The 20,264-nt window shown below is 34.5% G+C and overlaps 1 protein-coding gene across 10 annotated transcripts in view; it reads right to left on the reverse strand.

Moving 5' to 3' along the window:
- NLGN1 (neuroligin 1) overlaps positions 1-20,264 on the reverse strand; it is an 884,758-nt gene that overhangs the window by 418,311 nt on the left and 446,183 nt on the right. The gene's annotated exons all lie outside the window — the stretch shown is intronic.

Raw genomic sequence — 20,264 nt, forward strand, 5'->3', positions numbered from 1 at the left:
TCTCTAAAACAGGGGTATTTCAGTCTGTGGAATTTGGATAAGGGGGAATGACACGTTTATCATCACTAACCCCCAACTGAAAATTTTCATTGTCTTCCATTTTGAATGTTGGAAATAAATCACAGGAGGATAAATAGTACTTGTCACTTTGTCTTTAATAGAAACCATAGATACTTTCATATTATAATTACAGCCCCAAATATTATTAAAATTATATTCACTTGCTAGATGTTATTATTCACTGGCTAATAAGAATGCCCATATAATTTTAAACCTTACATGTAAAAAATATTTTGAAAACTCTATTTCCATAAAATTGGTTCCCTTTGTAAGCTTATGTATTTTATTTTATTCATTTAAACATCACTTTGAGAAGGGATCCATAGGATTCATCAGACTGCCTAACAGGTATGTGGAACAAAAAGCATTCAGAATCCAGCTAAAGAGAATAGCTGACAGCCCAGTCATCCTCCAGGATGAGAATAGAAAGTCTCTTGACTGCCCGATATGAAAAGATAGTCCCTGTATTAGTCTGATAGTGCTGCCGTAACAAAATACCACAGATGCGTGGCTTACACAAGTGAAATTTATTTTCTCACAGTTCCGGAGGCTGGGAAGTCCAAGACCAAGTGTCAGCGGGTTAGGTTTTTTCTGAGGCCTTTTTCTTTGGCTTACAGGTGGCCATCGTCCCACTGTGTCCTCACATGGTTGCCCAGTGGTCTATGTGTTGTCTACATCCTACTCTCATTTTCCTGTAATGGCAACAGTCATACAGGATTAGAGTCTACACATCTGACCTCATTTTACCTTGACTATCTCTTCAGATAAAATTACTGTCCAAGGTCTCTGTTCCAAGAGAAGATTTTACAGATGACCAGGCCATTGTAACTTGACTGAAAGACTACTACAAAATGAATGCAAAATGTGTAAACCATCTTTCAGTACAAAAAAAAAAAAAAAAGAAAGAAAATCCACATTGAAATACAATAACATTTTAAAATAATGTCTCGTTTTGTGTTAATACCAAAAAATCTAGAATTACATGTGGCTCTGTCTTTTAAATACTTTCTATTTATGACTTCAAATACTTATGTTAGTTTTTCTTATACTGACAGAGTATTTTTCAAAAATCATCTTCTTAGCTTAAAAGTACAATATTTAAAAATTCCTCAGGCCAGTCATGGTGGCTCATGCTTGTAATCCCAGAACTTTGGGAGGCTGAGGTGGGCAGATCATTTGAAGTCAGGAGTTCGAGACCAGCCTGGCCAACATGGTGAAACCCTGCCTCTACTAAAAATACCAAAATTCGCTGATGTGGTGACATGCACCTGTAATCCCAGCTACTCAGGAGGTCGAGGCACAAGAATCGCTTGAACCTGGAAGGCAAAGGTTGCAGTGAGCTAAGATCACGTCACTGCACTCCAGCCTGGGTGACAGAGTGAGAGTCCTTCTCAGAAAAAAAAAAAAAAAAAAATCCATTATACATGCATCCCTCTGTTTAGCAAGTAGTTACTGAGTTCCTTCATGTGCCAGCCCCAGTTGACCTTGGGCACTGGGGACATTTCACAGTAATGACTGTGTGTGTGACATTATATCATCAGACCCTAAGATCATTTCACTTCCTTTTTCATCTGCTTTTCCTGTATCCCTTCTGTGTCTCCTTATGTAATGAAGAACAAAAAACAAAGCTGTCGAAATGGGAGTGGGGAGAGGTTCCATATATTATTCAAATGAGAGCCCTTTGTGTTGAAAAATAAACGACGGATACTTAGTGAGATTAAAAGCTTTATAACCCACCTCAAAACTCCATTTAGAAAAGCTAGATAGAAACTGAACACTAAAATCCTTGAAGCAAATCGGTAGGACCTCAGTGGGAAAGAAAAGCTGTCATTCTGATAGCCCTGAAGAAACTTTAACTTACTTTAAACACTAAAAAGTCCTATGAAGTGGGGCCTCTGTTTAGCCTGAGGGAACTGCATTGCTTCAGGGGCATTTGCATGCATGCAAGACACACAAACACACACCAAAGTCTTTTCTATAGTAAAAGCAGAAGAATAAATATTCTGTTTTTTTTTTTAAAAAAAAAACCCTTTTGTGTCATGACATCATGGGAAAAATCCAGGGGTCATTTTGGCATTTGTCTAGTGCCTGAAGAGAAAAAAGGGAAGATGGGTGAGAAGCTATGCAACTCTAGATTTCTTTGACCCATTTTAGTTCAGATGACAGTGCCGTCTAAATCACATTTGTTCAATCACTAGCATAGGCTCACACTGCGAACGTGTTAGAAAACCTTTCATTGCCCACGTGCTCGATTTAGACTAAATAGCTACTCAGTCAGTCAAATCAAATTGTCCTCCTGCCTGTTTAGCTTAGACATGTGCCTGCCACAGACCAATGAAATATCTTCAACTTGATTTTAATTTGAGCTTGAAATATTTCCCTTCAAGTAACATTTACTGAGATCCTCTCAGGTGGCAGAAATTTGGCTGAGTCCTAGGACAACAAAGATCAAGATCTGTCTACGTCCGGCGGCTCCTCAATGTAAAATCTCCACTGAGAAAACATTTAATTTCATACTTCCTGTTACCATCGAAGGCTAATTCAAAAAATATAAAGATTGTATTTGTCTCTTTTGAAAAGTGATACATTTGCAACTCTATTTCAGCTTAATACACCTTTTTTCCCCACATCTACAGTTTATTAGAAAGTATATGATAAGGAATACAGATCAACAGCCAGATAAAGAGGCACACAGGGTGAAGTCTGTGGTAGGGGTTGCTTCCAGCCCCTTCAGAGCACATCAGCATCCTCTTCCCAGCATCATCATGTGTTCAGCAGCCCAACAACTCTCTGAACCCTGTAGTTTAGGGATTTTTAATAGAGCCTACATCATGTAGACATGACCTGTTATGAACTCAAACTCCCCTCCCCTTCCTGGAGAATGGGAGAGTGGGGCTGAAAGTTTCAAGCTCTTAATTATGGCTTGGTCTTTCTTGTCACCAGCCTCCATCCAGGAGTCCATCAAGAACTGCCTCACTAGAACAAAGGACCCTCATATCACCTTGGAGATTCTAAGGTAGTAGCATATCTGTGTCAAGAACTGGGTTCAAAGACCAAATATTAGAATTAACAGATGCCCTTAGCACCCCCATTGCTCAGGACTTCACAATGGTTTTAGTAGCTCTGTGCCAGGAACTGGACGCAGAGACCAAGTAGGTATTTTTCATTATATCACAGTATCATAACCTGCCTCTCAATTGCCTCAAGTACTTTCTCTGCATGTATTAAGCACCACAATGGATGTTATAATTTTTGCCTCAACCATCAAATCAACCGTCAAATACAATTTAAGAAACTCACAAGGAGAAAGATAGTCAATTATATTTACCTCTTTTTTTTTAACCATTCTGTTGATACATTCTTAAATTCAGAACCAGATACATTTCTCATCCCGGATGCTCCTTTCACAAACAGTCAAAAACAGTCCCCTTTTTGTTGAAACAGTCAGAAAGCTCTGAGGTAAATTTGTTATCTAAACCCAGCTTCCAGGCCCTGTTTGCTTTTCTAGTTCTTTTTAATTTCCCATGCTGCCTCAAACTGAGCAAGTATTTATTCTTTCAGCAGTTAGTCATTAAGCACCATCTAGGGAGGATACACCTTCTTAGGTTTTTGTGAACATGTAGCCTTGAATTTCATGGAATTCATAGTTGTTGGATTTGAAAGCAACAGGAAATACTTGTAAATGAATTTATTTTAAAACCGAGATTTTGAATAACACAAACATAATGGCAAAATATAAATATGCAACTTAAGAGATCAGAAGAGATAAGGGTAACACGTATATTAATTACATTATTTGATATGAAAATAAGGATCTCTATTAAAACCTAGGGAGGCGTTCTCTAAATATACTTTCTGATAATCTAGCATACTTCACACACTGAAATGCATTTGTACTGGTCAGCATTTCCTCTCTTCCAGCCTCTAGATCTATTGCTGAACATAACAGCTAGCAATGAAGTCAGCCGTGTCTAGAATAAAAGACTTTCTTTCAAATGTGTGCTCAATTTATCTGAATCAGATGCCTCTGCCTGCTGGAATTCTTGATACAGTCTGAAACTGTAATTTGTCCTCTGTTGAGCATCTGATGCAAACAGCCAAAAAAAATTCCAGTCAAAAAGACAATGAATTAAAGCCTCATTTGTATGATATATATTTTAATTCCAGTAAAAGCCAGTTTAAAAAAACTGGGGAGTAGAAGTTGAAGGAAATTTTCTTTTGTGCTATATGTCTCTGAATACCTTTGACAATTTCTTTTTCTACACCAAGAAGCCTGTGTTTCCACTGACGTGCTCAGGTTACGTTACTGAACACCAGCAAATGTGGCTTACTACAGACAGATATTTCCACCCATTTCTTACTTAAAACCCAGAAAAGGTGTCCTCTTAGTGGCAGATTTGGGATATGGATTTAAAGAGACCTTCAGTTTTTCTTAAAATGAAAGATTACTAGTTTCTGATGTCTAAGGAATAAAACGAAACAACTTTGCCATAGGCCATTAGTGTGTATGCGTGTGCAATTCAAAAGAGTATCATTTCACAAAGTTAAAGATTATCATTTTTGTTAAATTTATGGATTTCTTTACTAATACTTTATATGTAGAACTTGTTTTAAAGGCATATATTAATATCTATGTTAAGAAAAATAGATGATTTTTATCAAATAGGAACAATTACTAATTAAAAGAGATTATTTTTCTTTCAGCAGTGCATGATTCTGACACTTAAACTACAAAGTCAGGATTTAATGGCATTTGCCATTTATCTGTACTTAAAAACTATGGTATAGTTTAATAATACCTTCTGCAGTTGGAATTAACTTTCTCTGATCTATTGCTATAGTCCTCAAAAGTATCAAATATCATTTAGTAAGATATACGTACTCAAAATATGAAAAATATCACGTAGGTAGAGAAGAGACAATACCTTATATTTTTTGAGAATTTACTAATAACTTTTACCTTAGAGTCCAATTCAGGATGTTTCCAAGGTTTTCCTTTGGTTTCTCTCTTTGTTCTCTCTCTCTTTCTCTCTCTCTCTCTCTCTTGCTCTCTCCCTACTTTTTAAATATGTCATAAATATTGTAGGATTAAGTCCAACTAGAGACATAGAACATTAGCCCTAGACCACCTGAGATGCTTGTTAAAATGTTAGCGTTTGTGTTCTATGAGATCTAGTGAATCAAATTCTTTGGGAATAGGGCCCCAGTAAAGTCTACTTTTTTACCAAAGATTAGTATGCCCGGTGAAGCTTGGGAATCACTGGTCTAGACTTTCTTTACCTAGAACTTCTAAGCAGTCAGGCCCAAACAGACCTCCAGTTGAATCCCTCCTTTCACTATAAGTGGAACTATTTTACTCTCACCTGAAGGTGGGGAGACCATGACCAGGAGGAACACAAGATGTCTAAGTGCCTTTTTATTCACCAACGAATGAACAGTAGTCAGTGCAACTTTATTCTGAGACTTACTGCACACTAATTTTTCAAAACAACGATCTACCACACAAATTCTATTGTGATTCTCTATTTGCCAGACTCTCTGGTTGGCTAAACCACAATATTTTTCAGCCTCTGAATAATATCGATATTGTCATAATTGTTGATTGAACATATATAGATAAAACAATTAAAACAGTACTGCCTTCAGTAGCTTCCCTAACATCTCGGCCATTGAATTCCCATGACTTCTCATATTCACTTTCTCTCATGCTCATACTCACCTGCTCACCTTGCTTCTGCCACTAGGTAACCAGCCCACTAGGATTCTGTAAATGCTGGAAAGTTCAGAACTCCCCAGCTGTTGGACTTTCCCTTCCAGTGAATGAAAGCCATAGATATAAATTGGATGGCGTTTACTAATGTAACTGGGAAATATTTAAAAGTTACAGGTTTATAATATATTTTAAAATGTTAAGATATATAGAAGATCTAGGCTATTTTCTTGGTGGAGATGAAGATTTTTAAGTAAGCTGTTTTAAAGGCAAGAAGCCACATAAGAACATTCTCCTGTGGGGCTGTAGTTGTTATATCTAAAGCAAATCCAATTTCAATTTAAACAACAACAAAAAACACAATAGCCTACCTCGCTTTGAAAATATTTATACATTAATTTACTCTAAGTAGATCTGAAACTTCCCTACCTATCACGTTTCTCTTACTTTGCCTCTTTAGGTGATTCTCCTGGGGGTCAAATGTGCCTATACTGTTATAACTGAAAGAGTAATTGAAATGTACCCTTCACCCCCACTATCACACAATAATGAAAAAAATCACCTTTTTCTTGATTATCAGATATTGTATGATAATATTAATTAAACAATTTTTAATTACTGACATGCCATGAGAATAGAGAATATACTAACATTGTATGTTTCTTTAAAAACTGCTATAGCTATTTGAGTTATGGAAAACAGACTCTCAACATTTAAATTTGAAAAAGAATTATTCATAAAAAATTATTCTAAAGCTCAATTTACCTATCAAAGATAAATAAAGTTCAGAACTGTATATAAGTAACACAAATTGCCAGTTCCAGTAACTTTGTATTTTAACCTTGTGCAAATCATTCTAAACCAGGCAATACAGAAAAATGGACATTTATCTTTATTTAATATAGTCAGTTTATTAAAAAGATTATCTCTACTTTCTGGATCAATACAGGGAACACATTTGTTGCTTGGTTGAAACTAAACTTCGGAGAAAAAATTAACTGATTGCTCTGCTGTAATCTGATATCATCTCCTCATATTTTGGTCAGGAGGGGGTGACATTTTACATTTCATTTGAAAGTGTTTAACTAAATCAGTTTTAAGAATGCTTAGTTGATCAGAAAAATCATCCTTAATGTGCCACTCAGATCTTCCCAGTAGTACAGATAGACTGTGCTGTTGGTAAGATAGCATGATGCCATTTACGGCAGTTTTAAGCCATGTGTATTCAAAGATACAGATTCAGACTTACAATTCTGAGTCGTGCAATTCTTAAATTTGTACTTTTTTTTTTTTCTTTCTTTTTTTTTTTTTTTTTTTTTTGAGATGGATTCTTGCTCTTGTGGCCCATGCTGGAGTGCAATGGTGTAATCTCGGCTCACTGCAACCTCTGTCTCCCAGGATCAAGCCATTCTCCTGCCTCAGCCTTCCACATAGCTGGGACTACAGGTACCTACCACCACACTCGGCTAATTTTTTGTATTTTTGGTAGATATGGGGTTTCACCATATTGGCCAGACTGGTCTCGAACTCCTAACCTCGTGATTTGCCCGCCTCGGCCTCCCAAAGCACTGGGATTACAGGCATTAGCCACTGCACCTGGCCCCAGATTTGTAAGTCTTTTCCATCTATACCCCTACTTCCCCATAAATACATTAGAAACATCACATATCTTTACGAAACAATTTCAACCCATTGCTTCTAATGACAAAAGGATGATCATCCCCAAAAGGGTGCTATATGACTAACCTCACAATTATATAAATCCCCACTGCCAAACTATGAATATATAAATCAGAAAACATGGTTTTACTGAAAAATTTGTCTCTTCGGTCGCTATGTATTAACACAGGCATGATATCTTCCATGAGATTCCTTTTCGTCCAAAACCAACAAATCAGTTGGATGCTGCCGAGGTTTCAAATTTAATATCGATGTCAACTTAGTTTAGAATATAAAATCAACTGTATATAAGTCGACTGGCAAAAATTCAATTCTAAAACAGTTTTGCTCATAATAGATTATAGAAAAAACATGTCCAATTTCTCAACAAAATATCACTATCCTCTCTCATTCATTTATTTTTTTAACTCATGCATTTACAGAGAAACATACATTAGTTTCTAACAGGTAAATAGTAAATAATGCAGAAAAAGAATCTTTTTTTTTTTTTTTTTTTTTTGTGACAGAGTTTCCCAGGCTGGAGTGCAGTGGCACAATCTCGGCTCACTGCAACCTCCACCTCTGGGGTTCAAGTGAGAATCACTACCTATCTGATTACTGTCATTACTGTTTTCAAATATATGCTCCTACCATCAGAAATGTTCAAGGAGCTACCTTAATTACCTGCTTGCAGTTCACAAATATATTCTTTCAACCACATCCTCCCAAACTACAGAAGTACCCTGATTAAAGAAGAGGCGTCAGCGTCAAGGGAAAGAAGCAAATGTGGTCACAGGTGTCTGGTGCCTTTAGGGTGCTGTCTCAACTTTGCAGAACTAACCCTGCTGAACCAGAGTCAGTTAAAGAGGAAGCCTGCCTGGTGCCCTCCACTTCTAATAGCAGAATAAGTGTGGCTGATAGCAGAATAAAGTGGCTACTAGCAGAAAAAAAAAGTGTTTATACATTTTTTAAATGAAAATTTTGAAGTAAGCCCTTAATGTTTATAAGATTCTAGCATCTCAGTTCATCATCATATTTCCTCTCCAAAGAGCCATCTCTATTCCAGCATCAGGTTTACGAATATCAAAGTCTTCTTTCAGATCATTCATTTTGAAGCCTAAGTAATGTCAGATAACTACATTTAAGGTCACCCTTCCAAGAACCAGCTTTACTTTTAAATACCAAAGCTCTGTGATTAAGATTCAGGGCAGCATCTCTTGAATCAAGCTCCCTAGATTTAAACCTCAGTTTCTCTACTTCCCATCTGGGTTATCTTGATCAAATTTCTTTGTTTGTTTGTTTGCTTGTTTTTTAAATCTATCAGTGCTGCAAGTTTTTATCTGTAAGAATGTGAATATAACAGTTTTGAAATCATAAGGAGTCATTGAGGAATAAATTACTTAGTACACATAAAGCACTTAAAATGGCTTCTGGCACATAATGTGTCCAATAAGTGTTGGTTATTATTATGTACATGTAAGAATTAAGAAAACTGATAATGATGGAGCACTTTGGAGATGAGGCAGTGCCTTTTCTAATTATATTAAAATGATAGTACATATGCAATAAAATAATATACCATGATTTTAAGGTCTTAGGAGATTAAAGGGTTGAAGTTAAGTTCAAAATTCAGATTAAAAAAAAAAGAAACAGTGAAATAAACATAAAAAATACAAAGAAAGAAGTAATACAACTGTGATTACATTTACTTCACACTAAACCTCTAAAATAAAGTTAAAGATGCCACCTAACAGGGAGTGTAGCATTCTCTTTGATAAATATCACACTGACTTCACAATCTGACCTTGGAGTTAGTACCAGATAACATCACCATTAAGTTGACAGTCCAATCACAACTATTTGAACAAAGTTTCACTAATTAAACATCATCTAAATATACTTTCTGTTATATTCCCAGCAGAAACGATGGCAAGGTGCCTTATTCTAGGTTTTCCATCCCCCTCCTCCACTACGCCAATTCCCAGAGTACCTCTACAAACATCCCTTCTTGCCAGTAGAACTATTTGCTTTAACAATATTTCTATGGGTAAGGAGATGCATACACCAATGTGAAAAAAATGGAGGTGACTCCTGCCTTCAGAGCTGACTAGAAATATTGAACTACAGCTTGCATGTATGTTTCGGTTGCATACAAAAACATAACATAATTTCACTCAAACTTTTCATGTCACGGTTCCAAAATTAATGGCAAAATAATAATATATTTATGGTAAATAGAAAAATCAAGAATGTTTTTGAGAAAGCAAATGTGCAAATATCAGTCACTTAAAATGTTTTATTATTTTGTTAAAGATTCCAAGTAGTCTGAAAATTCAAAAGCTAAGTGATCCCAGTTATGGTTTTCATCTTCAACATGTAACAGTTTTAGTAAAAATTGTCTTATGATAAATAAAGATTTTGCTTTAAGGAAAAGAAATTTTTCATCCATGATGTAAATAGATTAAAGACAATGGAAGATCACATTTTAATTAAAAAAGTGACAGTAAATGATAATCTACTAAGCAAATTGCCAATATGTACATCTATTAACTGTCACATCCTTGCACTAGGACAAATTTATAATATGTTACTTATATCTCATTTCTAAAATGGAGACAAGAGGTTATTTTTCCTGTCTTTATGCTTGTGAAACTAAGGGGCATATGATCATATTTCATGAATACTTCACTAAATTCTTGCATTTAAACAAGCCATTCAGCAGCCTAATATTGGGCTGACAATTTTATTTATAACAAAGCAAAAATGTTTAAATATTTCCTTTTTGATAATAGCTCTCCCATTTGAGACAGATCATTATTCTTCCAATTTTCCTCTCACCACCATCATCCAAATATGGAAGGCAGCTCTGTCACGCTGTACTTGGGATCTGAAGGAAGAGTTAACTATGTCTGCTGCAATAGATTGATCACTTCTTCTTCATTAATAGAATATGAAAGCTCAATGGCAGCCAATCAAGCTCCCTTCTGCCTGAAGACTTCCAGACCCCACTCTATAGGGTTCTGTCCTATGGTCACCATCATTTTGTGGAATGCTAGTCCTGCCACTAACACAGCTGATTTGCATACAGCCATATCAGAGCAAGAGAGAAACTTAAGCATCTTGAATATTACTCTTCTTTCAGGTTTAGCCCAAATCTTGAACGGAAATGAAAACTCATCAGAAGCCATAACTATCAAATTGGTTCATTTGCACATCCTCCTTTTTCCTCATTTGATCATGACTGAGGTTTATTGTCTATCAAAGATATTGAGAATGACTTCATTGACACAACTGTTAGTGCATTTACAATGAAATTAATTGCGGAAGTATATACCATTCTATACTCATACTAAAAAAAATTGTAGTAACAGGATTTACAGGAAAGAAACATCATTATACAAATTAACATTCAGAAACCCAGAGTAAGCAAAGATTTATCCTGCTGCTTTACTGATATGAAAGATGATAATGAAGAAGCTTTAGGAAATGTATATCCATTTTAGAGAACTCTGAATTAAGCATATGGAACACAAAAACAGCAGATATATGTCATGGAGAAAAAATAAAAAGTCTCAAATGAGAATGTTCTGGTTAAATCAGAACAATCACATTAAGTTTTTTTATAGCTTTTTAATTTAATAAAGGAACATATATACACAAAAGTACTTTTTAACATAAAATAGAAGAAAGTTTTAAATTTTTTTAATCAGTCATCTCTCACATTGCTATTGCTGAACAATTTTCAAATTTTATTATTCAAAGCTATTAATTCTTACTGGTTCACATAGACTATTTAACAAAGCAAAAGTTTTAACATATTTTAGCAAACCTATGATATGCCACCTATAATATTAGGATATTTTGTGACATTCGTTAACTCATTAGAGAAATATTTGCAGAGTTTTTATAATTGTATAGGGATTTACCTGGCCTGGAGGTTGAGATTAGAGAAATGGGCAAGGCACACAGAATTCCTGTACCCACATAGATTCTTACTTGAATATTGGGAGTTCAGAATAAATTAAATTGTTAGATATCGGCAGGCCGGGCACGGTGGCTCAAGCCTGTAATCCCAGCACTTTGGGAGGCCGAGGCGGGTGGATCACGAGGTGAAGAGATTGAGACCATCCTTGATCAACATGGTGAAACCCCGTCTCTACTAAAAATACAAAAAAAAAAAAAAATTAGCTGGGCATGGTGGCGTGTGCCTGTAATCCCAGCTACTCAGGAGGCTGAGGCAGGAGAATTGCTTGAACCCAGGAGGCGGAGGTGGCAGTGAGCCGAGATAGCGCCATTGCACTCCAGCCTGGGTAACAAGAGTGAAACTCCATCTCAAAAATAAAAAAAATAAAAAAAATAAAAATAAAAATTTTTAAAAAATTGTTAGATATCTTGCCAATCAAATTATCTAGGATCTCAATTATTTTTACTAATAAAATTTTACTATATTATCATTGCATTATGGCAGTGAAAAATGTATATAAACAGTACAAAGAAATACAAAATAAAATACTGCTGAAATAGTCACAGTTATTTGTTTGGTGTTTCCCTTTCTGTATATTTTTATGCATTAGTTAATAAAAACATATATGCATACTTACTATTTTTACGTATTTGGAATCTATAATATACCTAATTATATGTATTATGTTTTTATTTATTAATATATTTTAGTCCTCTTTCCATATCAGTACATGTAGATGTAGTTATTGATCTGAATAGTATTCCTTTGTCTGCATATAGATTCATTTTACAATTAAGTTATGCCCATGCTTTGATAATTTCAACTACCTAGAGTGGTATAAAATGAAAAATAGAGTGTGCGTGGTGGCTCACACCTGTAATCCCAGCACTTGGGGAGGCCTAGATAGGTGGATCACTTGAGGTCGAGAGTTCAAGACCAGCCTGGCCAACATGGTGAAATCCTGTCACTACTAAAAATATTTAAAAAATAAAAATAAAGCTTTTAGCTGGGTGTGGTCAATCCCAGCTACTTAGGAAGCTGAGGCATGAGAATTGCTTGAACCCAAGAGGTGGAGGCTGCAGTGAACCAAGATCGTGCCACTGCACTCCAGCCTGGACAACTGACCAAAACTCTGTCTCAATAAATAAATAAAATGAAAAATTTAGAAACACACACAAACACGAACACATACTATCCCCACATCTCCACACTTCAAAAGTTTATATTTAAAATTGTTCTTTTGGCAACCATTTTCATTTTTATTATTTGTTAAATATTACAATTGTAATTATGTGTCTGTGTGTGTGTGTGTGTGTGTGTGTGTGTGTGTGTGTGTGTGTGTGTTTAAACTGGCATATAAGCCAATTCCTGGAATTGGCAATTCTTAACAATATCTATTAACTTACCAGTATGAAAAGTAAGTCCTTTGGGAGACTAAACACTGTCTTCCCCTTCTTTCCATCTCCCAGCTCTAGATTCTGTTATTTGTTTTGCTTTACCTTTTTTTTTTTTTAATTTTTAGTGACTTCCATAAGGATTTTAAGGCTTATACTTTCATCCGTTTTTCTTGATTTTATTAAGATTACACATTGACTTTACAGTACAAAAGATAAAATTGAAAACTTTTTAAAAATGCTCATCTATTTTCTACCATTCAATTTATTAGCTTTATCATTATTATGATTTTTATCTCATCAAGTTCTAAAGTTCTAAAGTTTAAAGTTGTATTTAAATTTTGAAGTATGATGAAGTCTTTTTTGAATATATAATAGGCTAATTTTTAACAAAGTAAAAACAGTGTCTGTTTTTAGAGTATTAATCAAGTACTGCAATAGAGAAGGAAATAGAAACCTATAATATAAAAACTTTGCTCATTAAAAGAAGATTTCTCTTACTCCTTGGTTGTTTTTCCATATTTATGTTGACTAGTATAGGCAATTGGCATGAGTTCCTTGATGGTCTCATACATCTTTTCCCTGCAGGCCCATCCCTTGAATGCTTGCTCTGACTGAGGTGTGCATATTTTCAGGTCACATGAGCAGGTAACCTCCCCTTTATATTTTGATATAGAGGAAGTAGGCAGGCAGTTAGAGGCAGACACTGTGGAAGAGTCTTCTTTAAGAATAAGATTATAATGAATTAACATTATTCACATTTAATTCTCCAGAGAGCAGGTTTCAATTCTCTTTATTAGAGAATAGAGTGTTGGATCCACACGTCCCTGCCTGCTGGATTCCCTAATGACTCAACCTGATCACATTGTTAACAAGGACAGTTTCTTTGCTCTTTTAAATGTATTTTAACTAATCTACTGATGATGCCCATTTCTCTTCCTATTATAACATTTACATCTGTATCTTGATTTACTAACCTTAGAAAGTATTTTTGACTTTCTAGAACAAAATAGGTAATTAGTTGATAAATAAAATGGGCCACAAAAGAAAATGCGAGCAAAGACAAATTAATTGTTAGTCTACAGTCTACAATTAGAAAAAAATCAATAAAATTAGAAATGTAAAATGTTGGCAAAAATGTTCGGAAATTTGGAAACCCCAAAACACACTTTCAAGCAATATATGGGTCAAAGAATACACAATAACTGATATTGCTAAATGTCTGGAACTGAACAACATTGAAATACTACCTATAAAAAATATTTGGGATACATTTAAAACAGCGTTTTGGGAAAGGTATATAATGTCGAATTAATGAAAAAGAGAAACTAGAAATAGTGAGTTAAATGTTCTTAAAATAATTTTAAAATATAACAAAGTAAACCCCAAACAATACAAAGGAAGAAAAGAAAGATAAAAATGTAAATAATAATAATAATAACAAGGAAAACTTGTTTACTGATTGTATTTACTATAACAATAGTTTCAAAGAATGGTATCAAAATAACTCTTTTGATGTTATTTCTTTAGTTCACATTACACAACAGCATAATTTCCTACAAAGCGAAATAAGACCTTTATAAATATTTTCCTAGATTCTTAGAGGTATGGGGATTCTCTCTGAATACACTGGGTGTAGCTTGCTAATGATATGAACAAACAGAATAACTAATAAACCAAAACAACTTTGCTAGGTCACATTTATGTATGTCTGAGGGGCAGAAAAAAATCATGGTAGCCCAAATGCAAACTCCTTAGAATGGAAAAAGGAAGCCAGTAATTAAATAAATAAATAAAAATAAGTAAATTTAAAAAACGAGATTGTAAACTCTTTGAGACCATGCTATCATTTTCATAGTTATTAAAAGATGCTCAAAATACTTCTTTCTTTTACTGTCAAACTGCATGAAAGATACCAAATCCCTTGTGGTGGGAAGACTTCCTTTTTCTTCAATCTTCTTTGGTTTCTTTTTATTTTTTTTTTACCCTGAAGCATTTCAGGTTTTATTAAGGTGTAAACTATATTGAAGTAGAGTATTAAATTTAGACGTTTTAATATGGAGAAAAACATCATTAATTTACATTATGATTTTCTCTAATAAAAAAACCTTAGTTTTATTTTAGACAAAAGCTGTACAGGCATTTCAAACTAAGACATGATCCATGATTTCAATTAACTGCTAATATTATTAGTGAAGTTTCTATGGTTGTGAAGAGATGAGTAAATGAAGTGAAGATCATTTTCAGACCTAGGAGAAGTATTTTGCAGAAATGTGGTCATAATGAAAAATCCAGTGCTACTTATATGAACTATCTATGCAATTTAGGTCAAAGATGAATAAGGCATCTTATAAAAATTTCATGTAGGCTCAGTACTTAAAGGTTTAAAATTGACATTGCAAATAAAATGAAATCAAACAATGTCTGAATTAGAATTCATCATAGAAACCATCCACACAGACTCCTTTTGATATTAAAGTTGTGTGTTTACAATGGGATAAGCAATGATAGAAATCATGACCCATTTTAATCAACAACTGTGATGAACAAGAGAATTCAGAAATTGGAAATCTATCCAAATGGCAAGGCTCCCTAAAATAATTCATATCTTAGCATTTTACCCAGAACCTACATAGGCTTGATTACTAGATTATAATTTTAAAACAGAAGGTAACTGCTTTTCAGACCTTGAAATACTGTCTGAAATTAAACATCCCAGAAGAGGAAATGACAAATCAGTCTATCCTTCTGTTTTGTCTGGTGTATGGATATAGGGAAAATATATGACTCAGTCCAAGGCAGAGAAATCAGACAGAGCTCGTTTTTCTTCACTCATGCATCTTTTAAAATCAAGCAAAATATTGCCCTCCAAGAATTCAAAATGGAAGAAAACAGGCTGGAAATCTTTCCAGGTTCACTGTGCATGTGAAGATGCTAACAAAGAAGTAATGGCAAAAGGAGGTTCTTCAAACAGTGAATTTTTTTTTTAATGTCTTTGTACAAAAAGAGATGGTTTTCCATAGGACAATATTGAAATTTAAGCATGTTTTTAAACATATTCTTTTTCGTAGTAGCTTTTAGTAATCATTGACTTAGTAATTTTTTAAGTGGCCTTGGGATAGGGAATAAAGGGATTCTGGAGCTCTTGTACAGTAAAATAAGGAAAGAGTAACTCTCTGAAGATGCTCAATATAGCCCAATAAATATGCATTGATTTTAGAGGCCACCTTCTTCTATCCCTCTTTTCACCATCTGGGAGGCAACATGACTTTCTCTGATTTTCTTTTATACTAGTGTGGTGATTTTCAAAGCTTGTTCAATATTGTTATTATCAATTCAAAATGTAGTTATTTGTGTCCATTTTGTTGGATACAGAGGTGGGAGAAGCAGAAAAACAATCGAACAGTTAAGTAAATGGGAAGATGTATTGGGTTTTGAAAAAAATAAGTGATAAAATCTTAAAGGTAGACATGGAGGGAGTTTTAGGTTGAGAAGACGCTATACAAAGCATGAAGCTGGGGACATTTACAGCACAGAGGAAATGTCAGATAGTCTAGTCTCTCGTGGTTTGAACATAAATGGTTTGCAAGTCCCAGCATGTCAGGGGTCAGTTCTCAGTGGATTCAAATTGGATCAACAGTAACATTTGTGCCCAAATTACCGAATTACTAGCTGTTACCTTCTTTCTGCTTAAGGACGTGCTACCCTAATTCCCACCCACTTCAAAGCCTTTGCCAGTGACTCCTTCATGTGTCCAAGTGGTATTCCTCTTGTGCTCAAGAGTGAGTATTGAATAAGAAGATGAGCTACATGAGAAATTTTGTTTCTTAATTTTTTTCCATGCCTCTTTTTTTTTTTTTTTTTTTTTTTTTCACTAATGCCCTTTGCAAATACCAAAGGCACCTTTCTAGTTTCTTAGATCCCTAGTTTTCCAGGTGCCAGGGTACTGTTGGGTTCTGTATGGAACAACGGTGAAATTACCCCCTGTAATTTTGCTTCCCAGTGAACCTGAGCCCTAAAGCTTATCCTGCACTGAGTCTCATAAAATCTGCTATGAAATTTTGCCTGTCAACTTCTGGCTTTATGATAATATTTTAAGCTTTGTGCTATTCACTTTTCTCTCTCGTATTTTCGACCTCTGTGTAAAACAACTCTCATTTTCTTTAGAAATCTCTTTTGGAATATTCTTAATGCATATACATTTATGCAAATAGACTCTAGAAAAGATCATCAACCTTTCCATATTCACAGAGTTGATTTTGAATTCCAGCTTGGACAACGCTGTTATGCTGCAACATATATTATCCCTGTTGCTTTTGCTGGACAATAGCTCCTGGTTAGGAAGGAAGTTCTTAATAAAGAACTTTTCAACCTCTGACAAACACAGTTACTAAATATGAAGCTTATGATCTATATAGTCTGTTTTTACCTGGGAGAGGCTTCTCTTATATTTCGAATTCGACTGTTTCCAAACTTGTGACTTACAGCTTTTTATGTTCCATTTATGCTCAGTTGCCAAATAAATGTAATGTCATCTACAGCATAAGTTGTTTTAAGGATTAAATGAGATAATCTGAGCAAGGTGCTCATCATAGTAGCTAATATATAGTAAAGAAGCTACTACTGTTTTATTAGCAATATTTCTATTACTACTACTTCAAAAGCCTGAACATGATGCAACGACACTACCTAGAGGTGAAATCTCTGCAGCATTCAGAAAGTGGCTTTTGTATTCTATCCACGTTAACAGAAAAAAACTGTACACTTGACAAAGTACCCCAAAAAGAATGCCTCAAGATACTGATACACAGCTGAGTAACTTAAAATGCTGTTGCTAGAGGGTTCAGAAATAGCTCCTTTGCTTCTTGCTTTTAGAAGAGAAATAAGTCCTGAGGATGAAAATCCAGAAAGAGGGAAGATTCTAAACAGTACCGTTCTTTCACCAGAAAGTAACTAGAGTGATGGGTAAACGTGAAACCAAGCAAATGTTTAAAAATATGGTAGTGGTGTGGTAGTGTGTCATCCCCAACCTGCAACCTGACCACCATAATATTATAAATTATGAAAGACTTGAAATATTTATTTATAGAGTTGAATTGTGATATTGCCTTGTCTCTACTGGAGGCAATTGGCACTACTAAGAATTGTTTAGAATCTCATGTCAAAATTAGTTACAGAACTATTTAAAATTCAAATTATGTATGTTGAATAATAGTCATTTGTTGGAACTGTTAGTATTGGCAACTTTTTGAATCATTGTGGTCATTCTTTATTTTGTTTATGATATGTCTCTCAGTTTGTGACATTTAGCAAAGATTCCAAAGCGTGGCACATCTTGGAAGACTGCAAGAATACATTATGTTGCCATAGAGGCATCTAAAATTAATGTTTCAAATATGTAGGGCTTGGTGCAATAAAACATTTTTGCCAAGTACATCTCCTCAATGTAAAAAATCAAGATCATTTTGTTATTAGTTGATTTGTAGTTAATTGACCAAAATAGATATGTAAAAGAGAATATTTAGAGTTCATTATTTCTGAAAGTTAAAATATTTTCAAGAATATTTTAAAATGTTATTTTATTTTATTTAGGCATACACACTTGAAGGATAGCATATAAATATTAGAAAAAAAGTGTAAGTGCAGAAAATATTTTCACATTAAATTATCCTTTAAAAGATTTAACTTCAGTCAGTAACTTGGGTTTTCCTACAGATATGACTAAACTTTAAATTTTTTTTTTTTTTTTTTTTTTTTTTTTTTGAGACAGAGTCTTGCTCTGTCGCCAGGTGCTAGGCTGGAGTGCAGTGGCACGATCTTGTCTCTCTGCAACCTTCGCCTCCCAGTTTGAAGCAATTCTCCTGCCTCAGCCTCCCAAGTAGCTGGGACTACAGGCGCACAACACCATGCCCAGCTAATTTTTGTATTATCAGTAGAGACGGGGTTTCACCATGTCGGCCAGGATGTTTTCGATCTCTTGGCCTTGTGATCGGCCTCCCAAAGTGCTGGGATTACAGGTGTGAGCCAACGCGCCTGGCCTAAAATATATTCTTAATATCACCACTCTTATGAACACCATAATCAATTGTTAATATTCTTAGAATACTTTACCTACATTTTGTCAAACACTGTTAAAGCTTCTAAAGTGACTGAGTATAGGACATTTTCTTTTATTCCTTCCTTCTAACAGTTAAAAATGTGGCATAGTACATTAATAATATAAAAGACCAGGAGAGACACACTGCTCTAAAATTCTTTGTGATTTTGAACAAAACATTTACTCATTTTTGGTCTCATTTTTTTGTCTTGCAGTATGATTTTTCAAAAACCCTGGCAAGGATTGGCACTTTTTGTTCAAATCTTCTACCCACTAGATATAAGGAGAGATGTAACTTAAACCTGCTAAACATCACCTTGTACAATGGAAATAATGTTACTCTCCTTGTCTCCTTCTATTTCAATGCTACAAGCTCTATGCACTCCGTTCAGATATCAATCCCTAATACTGTTTCCCCAATAAATACGACCTTTAATGGTAATGCAACCCTTTAATGGTAATATTTATTAAATTCAGTCAACAATTTTAAATTTACCATTCAACTTTTCTCTTTGGCTGCTACTGTGAACATAAAAATCAATGCAAACAGATTTCTTTAAAAAAAAAGAAGAAGAAAGTTAAATAGGGTATTCATTATCTTACAGATAAGAAGTTAGTCATTCCTCCCCGATTACGCTGTAAATGTATATTATTGTAGACACAGCTACAGAAAGCTGAGAATAGATTCATACTTACATAACTCACCCTTTTTTCTTGATAATTTTTATATAGGCTTCAAAGAAAATGATTTTTCTGGGCAAAGTAAAAAAAATCAGGCTTACAGTTGGCATCATTGTAGTGTTTTCCTTTTAATATATTGAAATGACAGAGAAGTAATAGGACAACTACTTTAGGTAGCAAATATGATTACTTTAATTAAAATGAGTTCCTAAGTGGCTATCATTTTAAAAAGCTATACTGAAGTACTCTGCAAAGGAAATGGGTATTTGAATTATGGATAAAGTTTTGTGGTTATTGCCATATTAAAAGTGTACCTTGCTTTAAAAACCTAGCATGAAATTCTATAAGCATAAAACTGATAAAATGAGAGACTGCTGTTTGAATTGTAAGAGTTTAGCTACTATTTTTAAGATATTTTTTTTTCTTTTTTTTTTTTTTGAGACGGAGTTTCGCTCTTGTTACCCAGGCTGCAGTGCAATGGCGCGATCTCGGCTCACCGCAACCTCCGCTTCCTGGGTTCAAGCAATTCTCCTGCCTCAGCCTCCTGAAGATATCTTAAGTGTTTGATCAGACTTTTATCATTAACATTTCAAAATATATTAAAGGTATAGTATTTTTACATATAATGAGCAAAAATATTGGGGGAAATACATCAATTGCATAAAGCAAGATAGGTCACCATCAAATGTATGTAATTTT

This window comes from Saimiri boliviensis, chromosome 9, assembly GCF_048565385.1.
Source record: "Saimiri boliviensis isolate mSaiBol1 chromosome 9, mSaiBol1.pri, whole genome shotgun sequence".
NCBI classification, from domain to species: domain Eukaryota; kingdom Metazoa; phylum Chordata; class Mammalia; order Primates; family Cebidae; genus Saimiri; species Saimiri boliviensis.